General features: G+C 41.1%; 1 protein-coding gene across 6 annotated transcripts in view; it reads right to left on the reverse strand.

Annotated features, from left to right (window-relative positions):
- The window catches only part of DYNC1I1 (dynein cytoplasmic 1 intermediate chain 1), a 178606-nt gene that overhangs the window by 25441 nt on the left and 141057 nt on the right, over nt 1–12108 (reverse strand). The window lies entirely within an intron of this gene.

Consider the following 12108-nt stretch of genomic DNA (forward strand, 5'->3'; position numbering starts at 1 on the left):
ACCCGCCGCCCCCTGTCCCCGGGAAATGCAGCTCCATGGAGGGTGCCTTGAGAGTGTCCAAGTCGCACCGCTAAAATCACTCCGTCTGGTCCCTCTGGAATGCACCGCTGTGCATTTTACGAAAGATACAGTGGCCTCAGCGCCTTAATGTATACAGCCATGAATTATTTTTCAAAAAAATGGAGCAACTGATTGCAATTCTTGGATAGCTTTTCTTTCATATATTATTAATTTAGAGCAACAAAGCAGTTGGTTTTATATCTATTTACAACTGGGTCCTTGCTACTTTTGGCTTTGGTTCTCTTGTACCCCATGGTGCTTCGATGGATGTTGGAGTGGGAAGCACATGGGACAGGTGTGCATTCACACCTGTAATCTCTCTGTGCTGCCATAGGCTGTATGGATTCCCAATGTCTATCTGCTGCATTGTGTATTTTCACTGAAAACATCTAATTTAGGTTCAAATATATCAAGGGTCTAAATTCTGGAAAAGTGGCCATTAAAGATAGTAGTACACCAAAAGAAAAGGAAGTCTCATCAGCTGCTAGGTGAACGATATTTTTCTTCTTCAGGGGAAAAGTGCTGCACATATAGCACTTTAACATTTAATGTCATGGGTGAAGTAACAAAATTCCACAGAAGCTAGAGGCCTATTAAGATATCAATCAATTTGAAGCAGACTTCAATCAGCATTTCCTTTTTGTCAGCATATCAAAACTTGTTTTGATCTTATTTTGAGTGTGGCACATTTTTAATCTTCTTTTTAGTTCTGCTAGTTTATTTTCCAAAGAATGCTTAAAGACCAAGGCATTAGAGGGAAGGATCAGGAGATTTAGTGCTAGTCTGTATCTTGCTGTGCTCATGCTATATAGTCTGGCAAATAGCTTTAGCTGATGTGCCTTGGTTTCCCTGTTATCAAAATAAAAACAATTGAAGTGCTCGTATTTGATGTGAAAAGCCTCAAATACCAAAAATCAAACACCTTTACTATAGCAGTGGAAATATTCAGTCAGATAGAAAGTCAGAGGACAACAGGAATAATATGGCTTTTTAGAAAGTTCTCAATTATGTAAGGAAAGGCACACGAATGGAGGTGAATAGGGAATGGAGCACTGCAAAGAAATAAGAAATTGCAGCCATGTGAGCACCCCAAACAAAAGACAAGATCATCTGCAGTGTGGTTGGGAAATCAAGGAGAAATCATATGGCAACACCAAGCAGTGGTAGTGGAGCTGAGCTACAGCCTCATGCTGCCCACAGTATCTCTGCCTCCCCAGCCTGACTAGCCACTACTGGAAAAAAAAAAGTATTTCCCATACTATGTCTTATTTTCTTGCACTATTTAACTAGAGAAGAATGAAACAACTGTATCAGGTCAGGCTGGAGGTCCCTCTTGCTTCCCATCCCGTTTTCAAAAGTAAGTGGCCTTTCTTAGTTGACATTTCATCCTGGTCTGATTTTGTCCTCTGAGAGCCGTTACGTTGATTTCATTGTGAAGACTAGATTTGTGAGGTCAAGTGTATAAATGTTCACAGCACTTCCTTACTGTAAGCCTGTTAACTAAGGGCCCGGGCCTGCAGATTCTTTTAATGTAAGGATTTATGAGTAAGGACCGATACGGCCTGCTTTTAGAAAATGTTGAAATGTGAACCATGTAAAGGTCACTTTAAAGCAGTTTTAAATTACCAAAACTTCAAACTTACACAATCTATAACTAACATATGGCTATTATTATGAAACAACTGAAATTTAAACTTGATGAGCTTTCATTCTTAAATATCAATGCACTCTGTTATTCAGTAGAGCAGAAGAAATACTTTTAAAGCAGTATCTTCAGACAAACTTGGGCCAAATCTACTTATTACTGAAAAAGAAGAGGGTAGGGTGAAAATGTGGCCCTATTGAATCAATGGAATTTTGCCATTGATTCCAATTGGACAGGGCTTGATCATTTAGTGGAAAAAGCAAAGAAACCAATTCCAAGACATGTGGTTTTGTGTCATTTGTTTAAGCATGTTGTCAAAATCAATTGTTCCTCCTCAGTGTTTGTATATAGGCATTGCTTAAAAGGACAATGAAGGGTGAACATTTTAAATAGCCAGGAGCTGTCTAGGAACTAACACTTGTCTATGAAGTAAGAAACTCACCTAAATAAATTCTACGTATTTATATAAAAGAAGGGTTTTTTCCACATATAAATTTGACCAGTCTATTCCACTTATTTGCATAGAAGAATTTTCTTTAATCAAGGAGGCACCACACATAAAGTAGCTAATTATCCGTATAGAGGAATGTACGCATATCCACAGGTTTTAACTAGCATCTGACTTCTGAAAAGCCATGGAAAAAGTTATTGGCTTTGCATGTTTTGTGAAAGGAGCGGTTTACACATTGGCCCAACTTCTGTGAGTGTCAGCTCCCCTTAAAGGTACTTCCCTAGACTGTATCTTCAGCAGTACAGATGTTTGGTGACACCACACACTCTGCTGTCTCCATTCTTTCCACTCCATTGTCTTCCATTCTAAAGAGTATAAGCCAAACACAAACTTCTGGCTCATATCATATTAACAACAGCCATGAGTGTTGTGCAGTATTGTAAGTTGATTCAAGGTAATTTGATTTTTCTAGGTGTGAAGCAAATATGAGACAGATTCATTAGTCCTTGGTGTAGAAACTTTCTGAAGAAGCTGATGTGTTTGTTTAGGCTCAAGCTCAGGGTCTCAGGCACTTGGAAAAAGCAGAGCCAAAGTGGTCCTGAGCAGAGTGTCTGCTCCTGTATCTGACCCTAGATGATTTTTATAGTTCCTTCCCGTACAAACCATTCTACAGTTCTATGAATTTGGCCCCATGGGACCAAATATTGTATAAATAGTCTTTATTGATTAAAAAAACCCACAAACCCCTACAAAATGGTGTCAGACATCTTTTTCAGCAGAGATAACACATAGGGAAGCAAAAATCTTTTTTCTTTAAATCAAGTGTTGTGGTGTCACACTGACCAGAGAGATGCAAATGAAACTGGGACAGGGCACAGCTTATGGGACTTCCACTCAGGTTAGGATCTGAGCTCGTTCAGTATTTTATGGAACCCTAGCTACTAGGTCCAGTCTTCTCCACCTTGAGAGAGGCATCTTACTATTTTGCTGAATCCAGGCTCATTTTTTCCTTTCTTACCCTGCCACTTAGTTAGGCCAACTCAAAAAGTACAAACAGTATAAAAAGAAACTAAAAGCTCCTGGGAATTTTGAGGTAAATACTCCTCTACTCAGCTTTATTCTGGTTTTGACCTTTCCCCCTTCAGTGGTCTCCTTCTTGGGACACCAGCTATTAGATGTTTAGGGTTATTTGCGCATACCTCTTGTGGTGAGGAGTTAAGACTTCTGCTCTGTATAAGGCTCTACTACTCTTGCAAGCCTTCATGTTCTCCATCTGTATGGAGTCAAAAGCAGCCCTGGTTTTTATTCAGACTGATAGATCTCTGCAGGGATTTTGCCAGTTGTGGACTACCATGTTTCTCCCAAATCTGTTTTCTAGTAGTTATGATGATCTAGGATTATCCAATAGTTCCTACTTTGATACCTATACTCATGGGGCTTGACTTAGTTCAGTTTGTATTAGTTTTTAAAAGACACAGCAATCTCAGGAACTGTTACTAGATGTCAAAAATCAGAGGTACTAGTTACAAGTACATCCCTGAGCAAAGCCTGTCTGCATTCTCCACAAAGGGTATCATTATCCCATAGACCCCAATACTATACAACTCACAACTTGTAGTCTGCTCCACCTTTTCCAGGACTAGCCAAACTTCAAAGATGACAATGGGAAAGCAAAAGGGAGGTGTTCAACTTTAGCCACCCAATGTCACTGGCTAACTGAGATACCCTAAATTGAGTTACATGAGTAAAACCTCCTTTACCTGTCTTAAAATTCCTTCTGAGTGTGAGTTTCAGTGCTGGATCACAGATGAGCCTCTGAGACTCAAAGGACATTTCACTGGGTTATGAGCTATGTATATGTTATGCCACCTCACTCTTGGAGAATTATTAGGTCACTGAATCAAGTCGAAGCAAACTCAACTGGGCAAGGCAACAGGCTTAATTTTTAGATTCAGTAGCAACAGGGGGAAAGAAATGAGTGCAGAAATGATCCCTACACTCTTCACAGCCCTGTTTTGTTTAAGTACTGTAGTATTGTTATGCTGATTTTTTTTTTTGGCATCCTAAAAGTTGCAGACAGACAAAGCAGAAAACTGTTCACTTTTAGAAATGATTGTTCTTTCAGAGATGCTGAAACTGTTGCCTTTCTTAATTGCCAATAATAAAAGAAAGTCCAATATTTTTGCATAAGCATGTGGGAATTATTACAGATGGAGGAGGGGACAAGGGTGAGACCGAAAGGAAAGGGGCTATGAGAGCAGACCAAGTCTGGAGATAACCTGATGATTACATTTTTGTGGTTTCCTTCAAAGTCAAAGCGTCATGGCTGAGCATAAAAGAAGGAAGCAAAGAAAAAAAGGTTTGATGGCTGGTACAGGAGGTTTTAATGAGAAGTGATATTAATGTCTAATACTGTGGCATGAAGAAAAAAATAAAAGAACTTGGGAAGCCAGACCACACCTGACTTTTAAGAGCATCAGAAAGTCAAACAGCAGAGTTTTTGGAATCTGTAGAGATAGCTTTTTGGAATCTGTGGAAGCTAGCTTTAGTGACAGGTAAACTGCTTATTTGGTTAATCCTTCTTAACTGTTTTAAGTCCTTTGCAGAGGTTCCGGCTGTGCTGCTAGACTTCTGTAGTTCTCTTCTACCCTGCCTTTCCACTTATCCAATGGAAAAATACCTTTTCATTTTCTGAAGAAAAAAAAAGCAGAAAGCATAGCATTCCTCTTCACCACTGCATATTAGCTGAGGATCTATTTTCAGTGAGTTTGATATAAATGTGTATTACTTGATGTCTAATGTAAATTTAAATTACTTAACAGGTCTGCTTGCAATGGATGAGCTTTACTAACATCAAACTGTATGTAAGGCCTTGAAACTCTTCAAAACACACTTAAGAAAGATTTTATGAAGAAGATACTATGCAGACCAGGTTACAGTGTTCCCAGCTCACTTTTGTCCCCAGTTCCAATTGGCCAGGCTGGTGTATTTCTTATTTGTGCATTTTAGATCATCCAGTTTCATTCCCAATCTGGAACCCCTCTTACTCCATGCTTACAAGGGTTGTGCCTATAGGTTTCCACTGTGTGAGGTTTAATATTCTATTCTTCACTTACCAACATCAAGCTGGATGCAGTGCAGATGGCAACAATGGAGAAGCCTGCACAGGTATTCACCATTTGTTCTGTATTTCCTCAGACTGCTGACTTCATTGCTAAAGGTTAATCAAGTTTTCCACCTTTTATTTAAAACATGTTTTAAGCAGGACAGCACTTCATTCTAAGCTACTAACTATGCTTTTGTGTCACAAGATTTCTTTAGAAATACTATGATTTTCTTTGGAAATTCTCCCTATTTCTAAAAATGTTTCAAATTCTTTTCAGAAGCTCTAAACACTATAGAAAGACTTCCTGTCCCTAATTAGCAAACTGATTCAGTTTCTGTAGCTCATGCTCCTGCCTTTATGTTACCATATTCCGATATTTTTTTCAGAGAAGCTCTTGAAGGACTTGCTGAGAAATACGAGCAAGGTATGTTTTTCCTAGACTGTTGGAAGAATGACCAAATCCTGGTCAGAAGAAACACTGAAAACAGAGTGAAACACCAAAGGGCAGATTTGGTCTTCTCCCTCCAGCTGCCACTCCTTATTTATATCCCCCATAAATGGGATAAGGAAGCAAAGCTGGAGAATGAGTGGGATGCTTAGGGAGAAGCTGATTCACTGTGGTAGTGCTTTCCTGTCATGCAGGAGGGGCAGTGGCATGCACTTAACTCCTGAGTGTACCTCTGTTGGAGTCAATGGGACTGGTCTCCCTGCTTTGGGTTAAAGAGAGGTAGTTTAGCTCAAATTGCAAGGCAAGGAGAGGAGTGGAATGATGTAGCTGTGGTTTGGTTGTTTCCCGCCCCTGTGATTCTGACGATAACATTCAGTATGAGGCCCCTAAAAATTAAATTTTTCTTTTAATGGAAAATGCTGCTTCATCACAGGGTACCTGGCCCAGCATTGCATGTGTACTCAGAGAATTTCTAGGCTTTCAAGTAACCCTGCTGCTGCAGTTCCAGCTGCCAGGAAGCAGAAGCAGGAGCATGAGGAACATTGTAAGACAGCTGACACAGACTGATGTTACAGCACTGTCTGCTAAATAGTCAAGATTAGTATTTGTAGCTGCTGCCACCAGGATGCCTGCAGAGCTTTCATGGGTCAGCAAGCAATGATTCTGAGGCTAATTATTATTGAAGACAACTCCATCTTGTAGGACTTTGAAAGATTCCTTCTTTTTTTTACTGATAACAAAAGTCTCCCACATAGCAGAGAAAGGATGGCTGCATGAAGCAGGTGGGAGAAAATTTCCATTAGAGAAGAAGTCCTGGGCTTTATATATTGATAATTGTCCTGAAATGTTTCACTATTACATGCGAGCTTGGTCCGCCAGCGTAATTCTGACAGCAACAGAACTGTCAGTGGGAGGTTTGCATTTTGATTGCAGCAGATTATATGAGCTCCTGAAATCAAATTCTGCTTTCCATGTGCAAATAAAGCTTTCACTGCTACAGCTGGATTTATGTTCGGGTTTTCTGAAATATAGTTTAGCCCACTGAGTTTTTTAGAACAGCCTTGGTATTTTAGATGACTGTTTTATTTTTGTCTCTGTGTGTGCCATTCTTCACAAAATGTTTCACAAAGAAGCACCATAGTTTGTGTGAGTAAATGCAATATGTTGGCCAGCTGAAGAATATTTTCCTATCACTTTTCAAGTATGGCTACAGAGAAAACCAAAATCATGAGAAACATTTCATGTGAAGAACTTGGGCCTGATTTTGAGCCACCTGACTTCACTTTGGTCTTGCTCTTTTAAATTACCTAGAAAATACCATAATCTTTTTTTTATACAGCTGGATGACAGCCAGACCTCTGGCTCCAGAGGTAAAGGGCAAAACCTAAAAAAATCCTGTCTGAACAGGCAACTCCACCCTCTTCCCCAAGTCATCTTGGCCTTTTGACAGAAAGCAAGCTCTGAAACAAATTCATTCATTGCTTTGTTTTTGGACAAAACTCAAAATTCTGAACTCACACCACAGAGAGACCATTTCCATGAAATCCCAGAATGCTATTTTATTACCCTTTGTCATTACCCATAATCAGATAAAATTAACATTTGCTTTTATCAAAGAGAAAAGCCCGCACTGGAAATGAGTGATGTCAAAGGTGATTGCTTTATGAGCAGAGTCAAAAAGGACCTCTGTGTTTTAATGCAGCAGCGAGGGAGACCATTCTAGACAGGTATCCAATATAAGAGGAGGGAAATCCTCCTCTGAGATAGACATTTGAGCTCCACTGAAATCAATCAGAGAGAGGAGTAAAAAAGGATTCCACAGGATTCTGGCTGCAAATCAAGGTGTAGCTATGTGTGTGTTTGGTGTGGGATAAAGAAGCTGATCCCTTCCTGGTAGTGGTTTGGGAGAAGCCAGAATAAGAAGACAGACTCAGGAGCTCAAAAAGGCTGACACATCTGCCAGTTTAGATATGACCTGAGACTGTCTAGATGGAAGACAGCCACCAAAAGCTACAAAACCTCATTATCTGCCAGATTTGGGCTCCTGTATAGTCAGTGGTGGGAAGTAATGGTGGTACCTCAAAGAGATGTCTAATGTATGCATTACAGTTACTTCTTTCCAGTGACTGCGTAAGAAACCAAAGTATGGAAGCCCTAAATAATAAAGGACCAGAAGGATCCATGCAGTAAGAGTCATCTAAAATGCCATATGTGATAATGTGAGAAGATATGGCCCAAAAGATTTAGGAAAGCTTAGAAAACAACATTAAGAATGAATATGTTCAAGAGTGAAATTCCAGCTCTTGTCTACACCTAAGTGTAGGTAAAATAAGGTATATGAGTAACCTCTGCATTTCTCCAGTCCCATTTTGCTGTTGGAGGCCTGTCTGATCCTGTTACAAACTCAAGAAGTAGGGCTGGCCCAAATTGGACAAAACTGGTTTCCATCTAGGAGTGTCAGCACATTAAAATCAGAGCTTTACTCTGAGAAGATTCTACTGTCAGTGAAACCAGAGTTGTTCATAGGCATAAGATACAGCTTAGAGCAAAACACCAAGATCATCACAGGACTTCCTGCCCTTAGGGAAGACACATGCTCCTATTCTACTCAGACCTTGGCAGCATGGCTTGGTGCCCAAACCACTGGCTTACAGGATACTCTTGTGGAGCCCCTACACTCTTCATAAATCACTGCACATTCACTGGAATAGGAACATTTTCCACAAGGCACCAGTTGGCGGCCGGTCACTAGTGGTGTCCCCCAGGGATCAGTGTTGGGCCCAGTTCTGTTTAATATCTTTATTGATGATTTAGATGAACGGATTGAGTCCACCATTAGCAAATTTGCAGATGACACTAAGCTGGGGGGGAGTGTCGATCAGCTGGAAGGCAGAAGGGCTCTGCAGAGGGACCTGGACAGACTGGAGAGTTGGGCTGATTCCATCGGGATGAGGTTCAACAAGACCGAGTGCCGGGTCCTGCACTTTGGCCACAACAATTCCCTTCAGCTCCCAGCTGGGGACAGAGTGGCTGGAGAGCAACCAGGCAGAGAGGAACCTGGGAGTTTGGACTGACAGGAGGCTGAACATGAGCCAGCAGTGCGCCCAGGTGGCCAAGAAGGCCAATGGATCCTGGCCTGGATCAGGAATAGTGTGGCAGCAGAACCTGGGAAGTAATTCTTCCCCTTTACTCAGCGTTGGTGAGGCCACACCTCGAGTGAGGCCACACCTCGAGTGCTGTGTCCAGTTCTGGGCCCCTCAGTTCAGGAAGGACATGGAGGTGCTGGAGCAGGTGCAGAGAAGGGCAACGAGGCTGGGGAAGGGACTGGAGCACAAGTCCTGTGAGGAGAGGCTGAGGGAGACTGAGGGAGCTGGGGTTGTTTAGCCTGGAGAAGAGGAGGCTCAGGGGAGACCTCATCACTCTCTACAACTCCCTGAAAGGAGGCTGTAGCCAGGTGGGGATTGGTCTCTTCTCCCAGACAGTTATCAGTAAGACAAGAGGGCATGGTCTTAGGCTCTGCCAGGGGAGGTTTAGGTTGGATATTAGGAAGAAATTCTTCGCAGAGAGGGTAATCAGTCATTGGAATGGGCTGCCCAGGGAAGTGGTGGATTCTCTGTCCCTGGAGGTTTTTAAGATGAGACTGGATGTGGCACTTAGTGCCATGGTCTAGTAACCACAGTGGTGTTGGATCAAGGGTTGGACTTGATGATCTCAGAGGTCTTTTCCAACCCAGCTGATTTTATGATTCTATGATTAACAGTTTCTCTCAAAGGAAGGATAAGAGCTAAAGGAGATATGTGAAGGATGAAAGAGCTAAGAAAATCAAGCTGTCTATCCAGACTTTTGCTAAGTCCCTCAGCAGCAAACAAGCCATCTTTTAGCCCTTAGCTGAAACTAGCTTATGTTTTGCTATGCTTTAACAATTCCAAGACAGCTCCTGTCCCTTGATACAATATCAAAAAATTTGCACTCCAAAGAGCAATTGCTGTAATAATAACAATACTTACATTTCATTATTTAACCTCATGCTATTCATTCATGAGGATTAGTGCTTAATTAATTAACAACACTTAGCATTTCCACTCAGCACTTTACCTCTTCAAAGCATCATACCAACACTACCTAATTAAGGGCAGAACTCCACAGACACTTCACATCAGGACTTCTCTTTGACAGCTCTGCATCCAAGAGTTGCCCACGTCGTGTAGCATGAATTCAAGTTGAAAGCCCTACTATAACTTCATGAGGAACCAGGTAATGCCCTAGTTATCAAGAGACTATCTTTGCAATTTCCTTTTCTTTTCCTATTGCTTCTGGTTGCTTGCTATTCACCCAGGAATCTAATTATTGGCTAATGTGATGGATGATAATGTGAACCTTGTATTAGTGTTATCTACAAAACTCTCATTCTTCTGTTAGTGCAAACCTTATTCTCAGTCACCTGGTTGAACTGCCTTTGGATAGAAAATGTGTTAACCACAAAAACAGATTATAAAATGACAAGTGAGAGTTTTTAAGGGAGATGGTGCTTTCAATCCATCAGTCAAATGCCTGCTATGAAAGTGCCTTTCTTGTAAGCACCCCAGGATGCTACACAACATCAATAGACAATATAAACACAAAGCTTTTATGGTTCACTTTACAATTGGACATTGACTCTGAACCTGTGAAACAGAAAGGAATTGAATTTCATGACCAAAGAACATAATGTGCAAAGGATTAAGTAGACAACACTGGTAGAAGCAGGAAAGCAGTACGGCATTGGATGCTGATAGGGAGATTAAATTTACAGATAAGAAACCAAAGGAATAAAACAATTCTGAGTAAAATCTTATAAGGCACTCAATACTTCTTAACACTATGTCATATCCACTGGGTTTTTTCCAGAGAATCAAAAATGCTGATGGATTTGTTCAGTCACTGATTGACTGGGCCTTGATTATGAGAACTGAACAAAGAAAGCTCTAAATATGTGGTAGTTCCAGCCAAGGGAATTATACAGACAGTATAGAAATAAACTTCTGATGCAGTCAAATGGGAAGAAAAAGAAAACATTCACCACAGTTCAAGAACTTGTTTAGTGTCTCAGAGGATGTCTTCACAGGGCAGTGGCTGGCAGCCCCAGGCTGCTGCTGATCAAACCTGCTCCAGAGGAAAGCAAGAAATCCAATACAGCAATGTGCCTTCCAGCTCTGAGGGGTGCTGTGGTGTGTCACATGCACATTACAGCTTGCATCAGCTTGGTCAAATAGCTTTCTCAGGAAGCCCTTCTTGCCAGATGAGCCACAGCTTGATAGATACCAGAAATTTAAATGGTTTGGTTCTTTGAAAACTGATTGTCTTGAGCAGAATCAGACCCAACCATTTTGACACTGAAGTATTCCACAAGGATAACTGTGTATTACTATCTGCAGTGTCTTTGTGCCCAAAATAAGCTGTGTTAGTGTTACTGCTAAATTCTAAAATCCCAAGAGTTTAAAATACAAAAACAGGCTTTATTATCGCTTAATAGAATTTCATTTAAGCTGCAGATGGATGAGGCCCTTATTGCCATATTAACCCTTAAGCTGAGGGTCATATACTCATCCTAGACTTTTCTTGACATGTGTTTGGAATTCAATACCTGCCTTTCATCTTCCCCTTCTCCCCACAATTCTTCTCCCCTCACTCAGCTTCAACTGAATACACTCCAGTATTCCCTTGCCACCAGTTACCACTGTCTAGGACTCCCTTGTCTCAGACAAATGGACTAGCCCCCAGTGAGCTAACCCCTAAGGTCTCCATCACTTGGTTACCCTGCAGCCCTTTCTACTGTTTACCATGTAGGACCCATCCCAGATCCATTCCAGCCTGCCCTGCTTCTGCATTAGTTAAGGCTGGTTCTACTGATGTATATGGTTACATTAGGAAAATCATGCATCTTTCTTATTACGAGTTTCCTAAAATGTAATGCTCAAATCAGAACCATCCACTGTGGTTCAGGAAAAGATACCTGTTAATTAGCACGCACATTGGATCAGACCATTAACAAATGCATTAGGAAGCTACTGTGGAAGCTGATTCAAGTTATTATGTAGGTAACTGTGCTTCTGTTTCCAGCACAAAGCTGTCACATGAGTCCTTCTCATCACTTTTGTAGTTACATTTGCTGTGCATCTGTTCTAGCATCTCTAAGCTCTGATGTCTTGGAAGAACACACGCTGAGATACTTCCTGACTGGGGTCAGCTTCCAGTACTGGAACTCTGTTGGGTGTGGCTAAAGATGTGAACCAAACACGGGCATAAAAACAAGTTGGTAAAGACAAAAACCTGGCATTTGGAAGGCAGTTCTCTACTCTGGTTCTTGACCAAAATAAATTTAGATTACTTATATAATTAGGATTTTACCTTTCATTCTG

This window comes from Manacus vitellinus, unplaced genomic scaffold, assembly GCF_001715985.3.
Source record: "Manacus vitellinus isolate BGI_N305 unplaced genomic scaffold, ASM171598v3 scaffold_3_pilon, whole genome shotgun sequence".
Classification (NCBI taxonomy): domain Eukaryota; kingdom Metazoa; phylum Chordata; class Aves; order Passeriformes; family Pipridae; genus Manacus; species Manacus vitellinus.